Source organism: Dipodomys ordii, unplaced genomic scaffold (assembly GCF_000151885.1).
Source record: "Dipodomys ordii isolate 6190 unplaced genomic scaffold, Dord_2.0 Scaffold2, whole genome shotgun sequence".
Classification (NCBI taxonomy): domain Eukaryota; kingdom Metazoa; phylum Chordata; class Mammalia; order Rodentia; family Heteromyidae; genus Dipodomys; species Dipodomys ordii.
The window spans coordinates 7,665,900-7,680,755 of NW_012267218.1; the positions used below are offsets into that span (position 1 = coordinate 7,665,900).

At 40.8% G+C, this 14,856-nt stretch overlaps 1 protein-coding gene across 3 annotated transcripts in view; it reads left to right on the forward strand.

Moving 5' to 3' along the window:
- Positions 1–12,491: 12,491 nt before the first annotated feature.
- Dicer1 (dicer 1, ribonuclease type III) overlaps positions 12,492–14,856 on the forward strand; it is a 54,355-nt gene continuing 51,990 nt past the window's right edge. For 2 of the 3 annotated variants that reach the window (XM_013015425.1, XM_013015437.1), the window contains exons 1-2: positions 12,492–13,083; positions 13,900–14,000. The gene's annotated coding sequence lies outside the window, so the exon portion shown is untranslated. The remainder of the gene's footprint in view (positions 13,084–13,899; positions 14,001–14,856) is intronic. The other variant, XM_013015431.1, reaches the window with a different exon arrangement.

Sequence of the window (14,856 nt, forward strand, 5' to 3'; positions counted from 1 at the left end):
TTCCAGCTTTTTTCTTTTTGCTTATGTGGTGCTGAGGAATCGAACCCAGGGCCTCATGCATGCAAGGCAAGTGCTCTACCACTGAGCCACCTTCCCAGTCCGACATTATTAATGTTTGGAAACTGGGTCCTGGAATAGTCTGTTTTGCTCCCTTTGGCACTCTGTATGTTATAGATACAGTATACAGATACATATATCCATACATATATAATTACTTTTATACTTCATTTAGAGCACATTATGTAAAACTCAATAACAACATTGCTTTTAATGTGGTTGCCAGGTAATGCTGTTTATAGATTTACTTGTGGCACTGACATGTTTTAGGAAAAGCTGAATTAGTCCATTTTAATAAGAGACTTGTTCTTGAAATGGTTTTTGTAAGAATTTCCTTCCCATGCCACCATCATTGTTGTAGATCAGGTCTCAGGAGTGGATTGTGCCTGTGGTTCTGCTGTTGTTGATTTTGATTGACTTGATCTTGGTTTATATTTTTGTGGCATTATGTGATAGGTAGTACATTATGTGATAGGCAGTGGAGCATTACTTTCTGGGAGCATAACACTACATTAGGATGTTTTATTCTCTGCTTTCGTCTGTTTTGGAAGATGCTTGTTTCATTTGAGGAAGCAGCTATTCGTAGACAGTCTCTCTGTGATCTTAATGTGGTTACCTGAGCAGAGAGATAAGAGAAACAGTTGAGCACTTCATTATTGTGTGCCCAGATGTGTCAGGCCCTTTATATGCATTCTTACTCCATTGTCTTCTAAATGTGACATACAAGTGAAGTAGGACACAGGGCTCATGGCCCTGAGTTGGGAATGTGGATGTGACAGAGCCAGACTGAAGCATGGCTTGATTTCAGAGTCTTCCAGCATGGTCTTTGCACTGCACGGTATCCCAGGGCAAACTGTGCCGTGTGTGAGTGCTCACTTCCCTGTCCAGCCTCAGGTGTTCTCATTGTGTCTTATCTGAATACTTCACGTTCTTTTTAGTATAGTAAAATATAAGCCATGACTTCAGCCATTTTAGCTATAATACAGTACACTTAAAATGGATTAAATTGACATCCTTTTTCTTCTTCCCTAATCAAAAGTCTACCCATTAACATTAAACTCCTCTGTCACTGCTCCACCCCTAGGCAACCTCCATTCTACTTCTCCATGAATCTTACTGCTCTGGCAATTTCATCTAAATGGAATCATACAGTAATTGTCCTTTCCTGCCCAACTTGCCTTCAGGGTTCGTTGGTTCATAGCATGTTACTTTTCCTCTTTTGAAGACTGAATGATATTCCATCTGATCACCAGTGTAGGATGACTTAAGAATTTTTAGCAATATGTTTTCTGTAGAAAGTGAACTTCAGATTTGATCCTTTCCTGGCCTACCACTGTGAGGAATGATATGTCCTCACCAGTCACATGATCACAAGAGTCTACAAACAATACTGTAGGGTATACTTGTAAGCTAGGGAGTTTGGTAGGATAAATTTATCACATACATTTTTTACTTAGTATACTGTGGGCTTCTTGACTCCTGAGTGGATGGAGAGGGAGGAGCTCCTTTACATGCCTTCTGTGTTTGTCATTCATTCATGTGTTGGTCTTGACTCCTTGGAACAGTACTACTGGGAATGTAGATACACAAATAGTATCCATTCTAGTCCCTGCTTCTCTTCTTTGGTGATAAGCCCCAAAGTGGTCAGATTGTTTCTTGATTATCAAAACACTGGAATGTTAAGTTTTCTCAGGATTCTTCTGGACTTCAGTGCTACAAATAGTTCTTATGTGTTAAAAAAAAAAAGGCTAAACCCTTTTGAAAACTAGGAATTTCTCTTTTAAAAAATTGGTCTTGGTTTCTATCACCTGTCTTGCTATGCATATGACTGAATTCATTCAGCCGCTTAAATGTAGAGTGATGTGCTCTGGTGAATGCCATAGGAAGGAACTGGTGAGGTCTCTCTCTCTGCGCGGCCTGCGGGCCGGGGCAGCGCCGCGCGGCCTGCGGACCGGGGCTGGCCGACCCCGGCTCCTCCGGTCCCGCCGTTCCCGGAGCGGGCGCCGGTGCCTCCCGCACCGAGGGAGCCGCGTCCGCACTGCCACCCCACCCCGACCGGACCCAGGGTTTTGACAGATCGGGCTCTGCGCACGAAGCTGGTGCCGAACACCCGGCGTGCCCGCGCTGGACCGGCGTCCCGAGAGCGATCCGGGCCTGTGCCGGACCCCCGATCCGGGGGACCCAGTGGACACCTATAGGAGGCCGCGGCGGGCGCGGGGCAGGCGGCACGGCGCTGGCCTCAGGTCCCTCCCTGGAAGGACCGTGTGTTTATTGGCAGGTGACCAGATCTGGCTCCAGGGGGGGCGGGTGGCCGAGGCCATCTTTGCCCCTCCCCTCGGATGTTTTTGTGCGGGCGGGGGCGGGGGGAGAGGGAGCTTGAGAAAGAAGCCTTTCCCATGCTTTTGAATCTTGGGGGGGGGGGCGGGTAAAAGTCAGTGCGTTCTAGATTAGCACGTTAGGAGAATGTGGACTGTCTGTCAGAGTGGAGCCGCAATCATTTGTGCCTGCAGGACAGAGCTCGCATCTTGAAGATTTGTGAAAATTGGATGAGTTGGGGAGTGCCCGTCTGTACGGTCAGATACGACAGGTCCTGTTCTCTGGATGGTCAGATTTTGAAAACCTTCATCTGATTACAGTGTATTTCTGAATCTTTACAGTTGTGGTTGGTAGTTGTCTTCTTGGAGCTCGTTTTCAGGTGCAGGAGACCATGAAGAGGGGCTCAATTAAGAGTCTGGCAACTTAGAAAAAAAAAAGGTTTCAGAAAAACGAGCCTTTTAGGGGGGAATGGTGCTAGGATTTGAACTCAGAGCCTCTTGCCTGCTAGTCAGGTGGCCCACCACTTGAGCCACCCCCTGTACCCCAAAGTGCTTTCTCTAAAAAAGGATTAAGTAAGCTGGAAAGTATTGGCATAAATATTAAATTCTCTAAGTAAAAAGAGCTCACATAACACTGAAAGATGAATTCTCCTAACATATAGTAACTTTTGACATTATTATTATTACTATTTTTTGGGTCCGGTCGTGGGGCCTGAACTCTGGGCCTGGGCGCTGACCCTCAGCTCTTCAGCTCAAGGCTAGTGCCCTACCACTTGAGCCACAGCACCACTTCCAGCTTTTTTCTTTTTGCTTATGTGGTGCTGAGGAATCGAACCCAGGGCCTCATGCATGCAAGGCAAGTGCTCTACCACTGAGCCACCTTCCCAGTCCGACATTATTAATGTTTGGAAACTGGGTCCTGGAATAGTCTGTTTTGCTCCCTTTGGCACTCTGTATGTTATAGATACAGTATACAGATACATATATCCATACATATATAATTACTTTTATACTTCATTTAGAGCACATTATGTAAAACTCAATAACAACATTGCTTTTAATGTGGTTGCCAGGTAATGCTGTTTATAGATTTACTTGTGGCACTGACATGTTTTAGGAAAAGCTGAATTAGTCCATTTTAATAAGAGACTTGTTCTTGAAATGGTTTTTGTAAGAATTTCCTTCCCATGCCACCATCATTGTTGTAGATCAGGTCTCAGGAGTGGATTGTGCCTGTGGTTCTGCTGTTGTTGATTTTGATTGACTTGATCTTGGTTTATATTTTTGTGGCATTATGTGATAGGTAGTACATTATGTGATAGGCAGTGGAGCATTACTTTCTGGGAGCATAACACTACATTAGGATGTTTTATTCTCTGCTTTCGTCTGTTTTGGAAGATGCTTGTTTCATTTGAGGAAGCAGCTATTCGTAGACAGTCTCTCTGTGATCTTAATGTGGTTACCTGAGCAGAGAGATAAGAGAAACAGTTGAGCACTTCATTATTGTGTGCCCAGATGTGTCAGGCCCTTTATATGCATTCTTACTCCATTGTCTTCTAAATGTGACATACAAGTGAAGTAGGACACAGGGCTCATGGCCCTGAGTTGGGAATGTGGATGTGACAGAGCCAGACTGAAGCATGGCTTGATTTCAGAGTCTTCCAGCATGGTCTTTGCACTGCACGGTATCCCAGGGCAAACTGTGCCGTGTGTGAGTGCTCACTTCCCTGTCCAGCCTCAGGTGTTCTCATTGTGTCTTATCTGAATACTTCACGTTCTTTTTAGTATAGTAAAATATAAGCCATGACTTCAGCCATTTTAGCTATAATACAGTACACTTAAAATGGATTAAATTGACATCCTTTTTCTTCTTCCCTAATCAAAAGTCTACCCATTAACATTAAACTCCTCTGTCACTGCTCCACCCCTAGGCAACCTCCATTCTACTTCTCCATGAATCTTACTGCTCTGGCAATTTCATCTAAATGGAATCATACAGTAATTGTCCTTTCCTGCCCAACTTGCCTTCAGGGTTCGTTGGTTCATAGCATGTTACTTTTCCTCTTTTGAAGACTGAATGATATTCCATCTGATCACCAGTGTAGGATGACTTAAGAATTTTTAGCAATATGTTTTCTGTAGAAAGTGAACTTCAGATTTGATCCTTTCCTGGCCTACCACTGTGAGGAATGATATGTCCTCACCAGTCACATGATCACAAGAGTCTACAAACAATACTGTAGGGTATACTTGTAAGCTAGGGAGTTTGGTAGGATAAATTTATCACATACATTTTTTACTTAGTATACTGTGGGCTTCTTGACTCCTGAGTGGATGGAGAGGGAGGAGCTCCTTTACATGCCTTCTGTGTTTGTCATTCATTCATGTGTTGGTCTTGACTCCTTGGAACAGTACTACTGGGAATGTAGATACACAAATAGTATCCATTCTAGTCCCTGCTTCTCTTCTTTGGTGATAAGCCCCAAAGTGGTCAGATTGTTTCTTGATTATCAAAACACTGGAATGTTAAGTTTTCTCAGGATTCTTCTGGACTTCAGTGCTACAAATAGTTCTTATGTGTTAAAAAAAAAAAGGCTAAACCCTTTTGAAAACTAGGAATTTCTCTTTTAAAAAATTGGTCTTGGTTTCTATCACCTGTCTTGCTATGCATATGACTGAATTCATTCAGCCGCTTAAATGTAGAGTGATGTGCTCTGGTGAATGCCATAGGAAGGAACTGGTGAGGTCTCTCTCTCTCTCTCTCTCTCTTTTTTAAATAGGAGGTTGGAGCCACATGATTTATTGCACCTTTTCCTCTGCTAAGGGCAGTCCAGAGTTTAGCTTCTCCATATGCCAGCATGTGTACTATTCTACCTGATGGACAGGGCTCTCTGTAGGCCTTCTCATTACAGTGTAATCTTCAGTTGGTAGCATCACTTCCTTAATATTCTCCTTCCTAAGCCTGTGGGGCTTGGACCTTTTCCTATTTGTTTTTTGACTCACTGACGTTTACCAAACCCAATTTTCACTTCTTAACAATCTCTGGTTAAATTAGAATCTCCTCTGCAGAGACAAGTGTCAAGTGTTTAATACTTTATAACCTGAGAGAATCATGTTTTAGAAGACCACAAAAATACCAGTGAAGGCTGGTGGCATGAGATGTGGAGGTTGAGAATTAGATGAGGAGCTTAGGGCAAGGGTAACTCAGGGCCCACATGTAATTAAACTCCCTTTTGTTTTAATTTGCCAAAGTGAAAGAGGAAATGAGACTAATTCTAATTGGCATTGATTAATGAAAGGAAGTGTACCAATTAAGAGGAAACATTTCTTTGTTAAGAATAATTGATGTAGTGTGCTTAAAATAATAGCAATGTGGAAAATGTATGGTCATCTTATAGATGACAGAAATGCTTTTCACATACAGTTGTAAAGAAACTGGATAAAAGCTATAGGCATAATGAAAAAACATAATGGGGTAGAGTCTTTCAAATGGCCTATGAGAAGAAATACTTGAGCAAAACAACTTAAGGGAGAAGGGTTTATTTCAGTTAGGGTTTTAGTCCATACGGGGGAGGGTGGGGCAGAGCAGCCCAGCTCAAATCACTGGGGTTTGGGGGCAGAGGGATCCAGTCAAGGTGCAGTCAAGATGAGCCACAAGTAGGTACTGCTCAGCCAAGCTGTGATGCCAGAATAACCATCTATTCAGCAGTGAACTCCTGTGTAGACGGCGTGGGCTCTTTCAGGTAATGGGTGCCTTATGTGTCGGTCTAAACAGCAGGACTTCTTGGTGGGGCTGGTAATCCTGTAAATGAGAGAAGACAGAGAGGAGACATTATTTTTGAAGTATAGCAAATGAAATGGAAGTTTGGGAGTCATGTAAGAAAGCCATTGTTAAAATAAATTCCAAGTACAAAACTGCTTTCCCATTTACCTAAAGTTGTCGGTACTCAGCTAACCACCACTTATATACTATTAGAGTGTTTGCCACAAAACATTGTCTGAGAATGTCAGCATGACTGTTACCAGAAATAAAATGTGACAGGCTCCAGTTGGGCCTCAGGGTTTTGGGTTTCGAGGTTTGCAGTGACATTAGTGCTTTTGGCTGGGACCGGATAGAAGAATGAGAGTAGTGTTCCTGCGTATCCACCGCCAGGACAGTGCCTGGCCTACTGGAGGGGCCAAGTATTGTTGGGCAAGTACATTAGTTAACTTTATAATGCTTTTTGAAGTTTTTGGAGTCTTAACACAGTTGGGTGGAATAAAATTGCCTTCATATTAACATTTTTAGAAAGAGTATTACTACTCTAAGTAGCCACCTGGTCCTTCTTCATTTGGGATGTACATACGACTGCATAGAAATGTTAAAAAGAAAGAGGTGGTCAGAATCGCAGGGCACAGTTGCTGTAACAATTGGAGATGTAACAATTGGAGACTTTCCTGTTGTTCATATGGCCTACCCCCAATCTTTTTTTTGGTGCCAGTCCTGGGGCTTGAACTCAGGGCCTGGGCACTGTCCCTGAGCTATCAGTATCCCTGAGGGGTAGGCTAGTGCTCCGCCACTTTGAGTCACAGCACCATTTTTGGCCTTTTGGTAGTTAATTGGAGATAAAAGTCTCAGAGACTTTCTTGCCCAGGCTGGCTTTGAACTGTGACCCTCAGATCTCAGCCTCCTGAGTAGCTAGGATTACAGGCGAGAGTCACTGGCTCCTGGCTTCTGGTTTCTTCTTAAGTGACAGCTCAGTGTCACTTAAATATATTACAAAAGCAATTATGTCACAAAAGTGTATCTGAAAAAGTTCTTTTGTGATTAGAAAAGTCAGTTAATTCATCTAGAATTTTGGAAAATGCTATCTTTGACTTATAATAAGAAGGAGCTCACTGGGGACGTAGTTTCGTGGTAGATCCTTGCCTAACCCCAGATTTGGATCCTAGCACTGCAAAAAAAAATTACAATTCCAGATAATCCAGAGGTGGAGGTTACTGATGGAATGGAATCAATATCATAAAATGAGCCAGGATTAAGATACTTCCATTCAAGTCGGGCCTAGTTGTGTCCATTGATACTCCTAGCACTTAGGAGGCTGAAGCTGGAGGATCACTAGTTCAAGACCAACTTAGGTTATGTAGTGAGATTCTGACTTGTCCCTCCCCCTGAAAAGAAATCTATGTTTTATTTTAGTTTGAATTTCAGTAAACTCAATTTATGATTAAGGACAACTTGCCCTGGACTTTTCTAGACTTGGTTTTAATTTTCTCATAAGTATAATGAGAAAAATGTAGTAAGTCTTATATATCTTACGGTCAAAAATTTCTGGAATGCCCATATAGTCCAGGGACACCTGAGTGTGTACAGTCTGAGTGTGGAAACGTGCAGATGTCAATGCCTTTTCAAGCACTGAGGTTTGAAAATAGTGAGCAGGGTGGAGTCCTAACTTGTTCTGGGCAGGAAATGGGGGTAAGACCCCTGGGAAGTAAGGCTTGCATGGGGCGATCAGATCTGGGAGCAACAGGTGAATTTTCTGTCTCCACCTCTAGATCAGTGTAGTTTTGTTGGCTTAGGAAAATCTGACAGAATCCTTCAAAACTTTCCACCTGGTCAGTAAGGCAGAGGGACAGGAACCCACTGAGCGATGCATCGAGTAGGCACCTAGGGTTGTCTATTTTATTTTGCCAGTCCTGCGGCTTGAACTCAGGGTCTGGGCACTGTCTGAGCTTCTTTTGCTCAAGGCTTGCACTCTACCACTTGAGCCATAGTGCTACTTCTGGCTTTTTCTGTGTATGTGGTACTGGGGAGTCAAACCCAGGGTTTCATGCTTGCTAAACAAGCATTCTACCACTAAGCCACATTCCCAGCCTGGGAATGTGTATACTACTGTACTGCTACCACCCATTTTTTCAGGGTTATGCCTATTGTATACCTATACATTAAAGGCGGAATAAAAAAAAGGAGACTCTAAATTCTAATTCTTCATTTATGTGTATTTTAGAATTCTGAAGTAATCTTAGCCCAATCAGAATTGGAGAACTTTAAGGACAAGGCAGAATTCTTGGATAGAAATAACAGAACACCCTAAGGTGGTGGCAAAGAAGTGCCATGTGGAGAGAGAAGTAACACTGAGTTGGATTTTGAGCAGGGGGAATGTCTGACCAATAGAACGAGTAGAACTGATTTTGTACTGCTATTTAATACGTGCTCTTAGTCCAATCCTCTTCAATCAACCATGTGAAGGCATTGCAGAAGAGTGCTTTCTTTTGCCATATGTTTAGAAGACTGAAATTCCACTGACATATGATAGGTCTCTGAAGGAGAATTTACCAAGTTTATGTAAACCCCTAGCTTTCTGTTGCTGAATATTTGAGGGTTCTAGGACCTGGTAAGACCATTCTTGGGTTAAGAACTGGGACATGAGGGCTGGGAAGGTGGCTCAGTGGTAGAGCGCTTGCCTTGCATGCATGAGGCCCTGGGTTCGATTCCTCAGCACTACATAAGCAAAAAGAAAAAAGCTGGAAGTGGCGCTGTGGCTCAAGTGGTAGAGCTCTAGCCTTGAGCTGAAGAGCTGAGGGACAGGGCCCAGGCCCAGAGTTCAGGCCCCACGACTGTCAAAAAAACCCAAAAAACCAAATTTGATATGTGATGTATTTTCAGATGACAAAGAAATGTTCTCAACTTTTAGCCCTAGAGAACATGCGCGCGTGCGCACACACACACACACACACACACACACACACACACTATACAAGTTGTGCTTTGTCTAAGTAACATGCTCTGGCAAAAATGCTTATGAACAGTCTATTGTAGTTTTAGCTGTATTTGTTTATGTTATTTCACTATGTATATAATAACAATTTCTCTTAAAATAATACTTGTTATTTCACTGGAGGAAGAAGTTGTTATACAGACTGAGTTCAGGATTGTGCATTGATTTAGCTGTCAGGCCACTTTATTCTCTTACTCTGGAAATTTCTCAGCTTGTGTCTTTTATAATGCTGACATTTTGGAAGCATTCAAGCCAACTGTTTTGTAAAATGAACCTTCAATTTGTTTTTTATGCTCCTGTGGCAGGAAGGTTACATGAGATACATGCCAGTTTTTCTTAATACAGATGATCTTTGTTACTTTGATCTTAGAGTTTCCAGGATTTTCTACTGTGTAAAACAGTGGAAAAACACCAATTTTAACTATTCAAGTAATCTGTCCAGGGAGACTTTCAGAGGTGTGTAAGCTTTTTGTCATCGTTATTCAATAGTTTTGGTATCTGTTAATGACACTTACCTTAGTTACTAGTGTGATGGTGATTTTTTTCTATCATTCTGGTTACATTTATTACACATTGAATGTTTTACCAGAAATAATTGATTTGGCAGTACTAGGATTTGAACTCAGGGTCTTGAGCCTGCTAGGCTGGGGTGATCCCATTGAGCCATGCTGGTTCTGCTGGTTACTTTTCGGGGATAGGTTATTTTTAGGGGAAAGTGTGCATGAGCTGTGACCAGCCTGATTTAGGCCTCCTGTTCTAAAAGGGATCACAGGTGGGAGCCACTACCTCTAGCTTCTCTCCTATGGAGAATCTTTCATACGTTCTACTGGACTGGCCTGACCCCAGTTCCTCCCAATTTCAGTCTCTCTTGGGGGCACTGTGGTGTCCTGAGGAGGGCAGACATAGGGAGTGTGGCACAGCAGTTGTGAGGCTCTGCTGGCCCCCTTGCCTGGACTTGGAATGGTTAGGTGGTCTCTAGGTGGTTCTTGGATGATCAGTCCTTTGTTAGTATTTTTCTTATTACCCTGTCTTAATGTACAGAAAATGGAATTCCTTTTCCATGTAGATATTTGTTTGGTGTAAAAGATGAGCAAAGGATAATCACGACTTGAATAAAAATTCTACAACTTATTGCTGAAGAGTGAGGTACAGAGACTTGGAATTGTGTTAACCCTAAAACCTACCATGAAAGCTGGTGATGTGTTAAGTACTTAACCTATCTCAAAACAAAACTGGCCAGTCTGTGTCATTGTGGGTCACTAGAGGAAGGAGGAGGGTGTTGGTGCTGTTTTCCTGTTGGGACATTTTGTTGTTGTTGTTGGTCATGGGCCTCAAACTCAAGGCCTGGGCACTGTCCCTGAGCTCTTTTGTTCAAGGCTAGCACTCTACCACTTTGAGCCACAATGATATTTCCAGTTTTCTGGTGGTTAATTATAGACAAAAGTCTCATAGACTTTCCTGCCTGTGCTGGCTTTGAACTGTGATCCTCAAATCTCAGCCTCCTGAGTAGCTAAGATTACAGGTGTGAGCCATTAGTGCTGGGCCCGTTTTTTTTTTATAAAGTAAATTTTTATTTATTTTGATAAAATAAAGTATCTCCATATGGAGATCTTTTCCATGTGGAGATTTTGATGGATGGAATTTGTTAAAATGGTATTTGACTTATGTTCGTTTTCACTTTTGGATAAATCTAATTTTAGGCATGATTATGTTGAAGTCTAAACATAATAACATTTATGTTACAGATTTGGAAAACCCCAGAAGTTTGTTGAGTTCGTAGAGGAATGTGTGGACAGAAGGGCTTTGAATCGGTGGTTTACATGACAGATGTTGAATAATTTACCATTTAAAGGTTTAGGAGGGGAGCCTTCTTTTTAAATTTTCTTTTTTGGCCATATGGATTTGAACTCATACTTGCTTAGCAGGCACTATGCCACTTGAGCCACTCTACCAACCTCAGGAAGTTTTTTTAATTAACCCAGAATCATATCTCTATAAACCGTTGTCTTCACAAAGGTCACTCATAGCTTGGATTTTTATTCCCCAGTTCTAAAACTAATACATTTCTGAATTGTAGGATAATTTAAAATGCAGAAAGGTTTAAGGAAAATGAAATATTCAACACAGGAATCAGACATAAATCGGGTGAATATTCCTCTACTTCCTCTATTACTGACCTTTTCTTTAGAATTGAACTAAGACACTGTCATGGTCTCACTGTAATAAAAAACATCCTGCTCTTTTCATGCTATAGCAGCAAGCTGGCACTGGGGCTAAGTCCTCCCTTCATAGCCTTTCCACTTCATTTTGAAAGGCTCTTTCAATTAACTCTTGCTGTGGTTGTAATCATTACATCCCCATTGTCAAGATACAATTGCTGACTTTCTCCAGTGGCAGGTTTTACGGTTTGGACTCAGGTGACAAATTAGGCCCCTCCTGTGCTAGTAAAGTGGGAAATGTGTATCACCTTCCTGGTACTTGAAGATACCTTCCTTCTAGAATTGTGAGATCAAAGCTTTACAGTTCTGCATACTGAAGTCAGGGAAGAAAAAATAAATTCTGGAAAAGGAAAAGGGAGTTTTCTTCCCCTTATTTCCAATAGGGAGAATTATATTTTTATTTTTACTTTGTATTTGCCATTCTGCCATATAACCTGTCCATAGGCATGATGCCTTCAGTGACCTAGGCTTAGTCACAGTTAAAATAATGCTTTGGATCTCCCAGGACACTTTTGGTGTTAGGAACTTAAGACCTTCAAAGATTTTTAGTTTTCCTTAGGATGTTTGTTGGAGTTAGATTTTTAGTTTTCCTTAGTAGGATGTTTGTTGGAGTTAAAGCAGAGTGTTCATAGTGTGTGTGTGTGTGTGTGTGTGTGTTGGAGTTAAAGCAGAGTGTTCATTGTGTGTGTGTGTGTGTGCGCGCGCGCGTGCACGCGCATGTGTTTCTCTTACCATAGGACTTTTTGAGGATAGGTTGAAATTGATCATATTACCTGGAAATTAATTACGTCAGAATCTGTCACATGCTGAAATGGATGAGGTTAGAAGTTTCTGTTCATTCATTTTGAACATTCATACTAGGAAGCTGTCTCCACACTGGAAGGTTCTTGTTACTGGTCTTTAAAAGATACACAATACTACTTCATTTAGATGGTAAAGGAGTTGTCTGATGGCTTGTATTGAAACTTAGCCTAAAACTTAACATCAGGTAGGTAGCTTGTCTATTTCAGAGTTATCTTAAAGGATATGAAACAGGATCTCTCAGATTTGTAATTTAAGGCATGGTTATGAATAAAAGCTACAAAGTCATTTATTGGCTTTGTATTACCAACATAAATAAGCCACTGTTATAGTTACTGTGTTATCTTTCTGAGATATAAACTTTACTGCCTAGGGAAACAATTGGATAATTTTGCAATAGTTATCGGATAATCCAGAGTAAGACACTCTAGGCCTTGTTCTTTGTTCTTACCAAAGGACAATACGAAATGGATTTAAGTCACTTGGTGAGGTAGCTAATTTAGGAGATGCACACGGACATGCTGGGATATGGGAAGATGTGTCCTGTGAAGCATGGTGGCTTATGTACTGCAGTGTTTGCTGAGTATTCTTAAAGCCAAGAGTGTTTAATGCCAAGAGTTCTCCTGTGTATCTGACTGGATTGTACTAACAAGTTTTTTCCCTCAGTGTATTATGATGCAGTACTAGTTTTAAACAATAGCCCTTTCAGAAATGTACTATCTTCTTGTCCCCAGTTGTTAAATTATTTTATGAGACCTTAATCCTGATAAGGTGACTATGAAAGTTTGATTAAGTAGTCAATTTCTGAAGATTGGTTTTTAAAGAATGAATTATCTCTTCTAAAATATTCTCTCTGATTGTTTTTAGGTTACCTAGGGTATGAATTAATACAGACTTGGAAACTCTGAAAGAACTTAGAATCAGCATTTTGAGGTAAATATGTATATACTAAAGTAGTGTGAAGGGTATCCCAGTCTGATCTGTTTAGATCATAGGAGAATACTTGTTGTGTGAAGTGAGAATCTTCCATCTGTAATGATGTAAAGGTCTGGGAGTAGCCAGGTGAGAGGAGACCACTACCGATGCGTGTGTCCTCATGAACTTCCAGTGAGCAGGGACACAAGTCTGCCTCATGGCTAACAGATCACTACTTTTCCATAGGAATATTCTATGATCTCATCTAGGAGAGGCACTCCCAATTGGAATTTCTCCCCAACACTAGCATTGTTAACTGTGTTCTTGAACTTCGTTAATTCATAAACTAATAATTCTATAAGAGAGCCTAATTTGTTTTTAACTTTGTTTTGGGAAATTGGGATTGCTGGTAGATTTCATGCATGTATGAGATTATTACAAGATTATTTGGATTTTCAGCCAAGTACCCCTACTGGTTACCTTCTTTATTTTATCTGTAAATGTAAATATAGGAATAATGCATAATACTTTAAACTTTTTCTATTTCTAAAGCTCAATAAAGTGTGATTTTTGAAAATGTACTATTTTGAGTTCTTTGTATTCCGTTTGAAATCCTCTCTTGATGGCTTGTCCGGCCTCCTCTGGAAGTTAGGCATGCTATTGTTGCCGCTTATTCTCTTGTTCTTTGTGTTAGTGTAAGATATGGTGTCTTTTGTTTAAAATTTGATACAAAATAATGGCCTTTTATTCAGCTATTCATCTCAGTGGGTTCTTTGGTGTGTGTATTGAGTTTACAGGAGTCTTATACTTGACTATTTTTGCATTTATTTTTAGAGCAGAAGCTTGGGCATGCTGTGATTTTCCAATAATCTGCTATCACAATGTCAAAATGCAGTTCAGACAACAGCAACACAGAGCCCTCAAACACTAAAACGGTAAAGCTGCGTTTTACCATGTGTAGAAGGAGAAAGAGAGTTTATGTGTCTTAAGTTATTTCTCTTTTTGTTTGTTTTGTCTTGTTTTTGTGGTACCCAGGATGCAAACCAGGGCCTTGCACATGCTAGACAGTTGCTCTGTCATGTATTTCTGAGTGGACAGTATGTGGAAGCTGTGAGACAGCTTCATCAGTTTCATGACTATAAATTACTTGACCAGAAACTTAAAACCTACAATGGAAAAACAGTCACCAGGAGCGACTGCCAGAGCAGTTAACGACAGTCAGTTCATCTGTGAAACTGTACAACTTTTACTACCAGCAGGAATTCAGAGCTTTTCACTAAGGCCATGTTAAAAGAGATCTGTTAAAAGTTCCAAAAGAATGTGGAATTGGAAATATCATAAGCTTCTGTTTTTACATTATTAGATTACCTATTGATTTAAACATTTTGAGTTTGCTTTCTCTTCATAGAAAGTATGTATACTGAGAAAGTATGTATACTGAAAATTAATTTAAATATTACAACCTTATGGAAAATAAAATTGGGAGGGTTAAACTGTTGTCTTTCATTTCCTTATAAAGAATCTTCTTTGCTCTACCTACCTGTCAGGACTGGTAGGAGGGAAGTGAAAGTGTATTTCCAGACCAATTAGAAATACATATTGAGCTGTCTAGTGAGTCTGCACAGTACATTACTGTGTAGATATTCACTTATTGGTTTCATTTATATGTATATATTGAACATTACAATGGGAAGTTTGAGATAGAAGAATGAGATATATGACTTTTTCTCTGGGAGTCTGTGTTCTAATAAAGCATGTATGTATGTGGGTCTGTGTGAGTATATGTAAAAT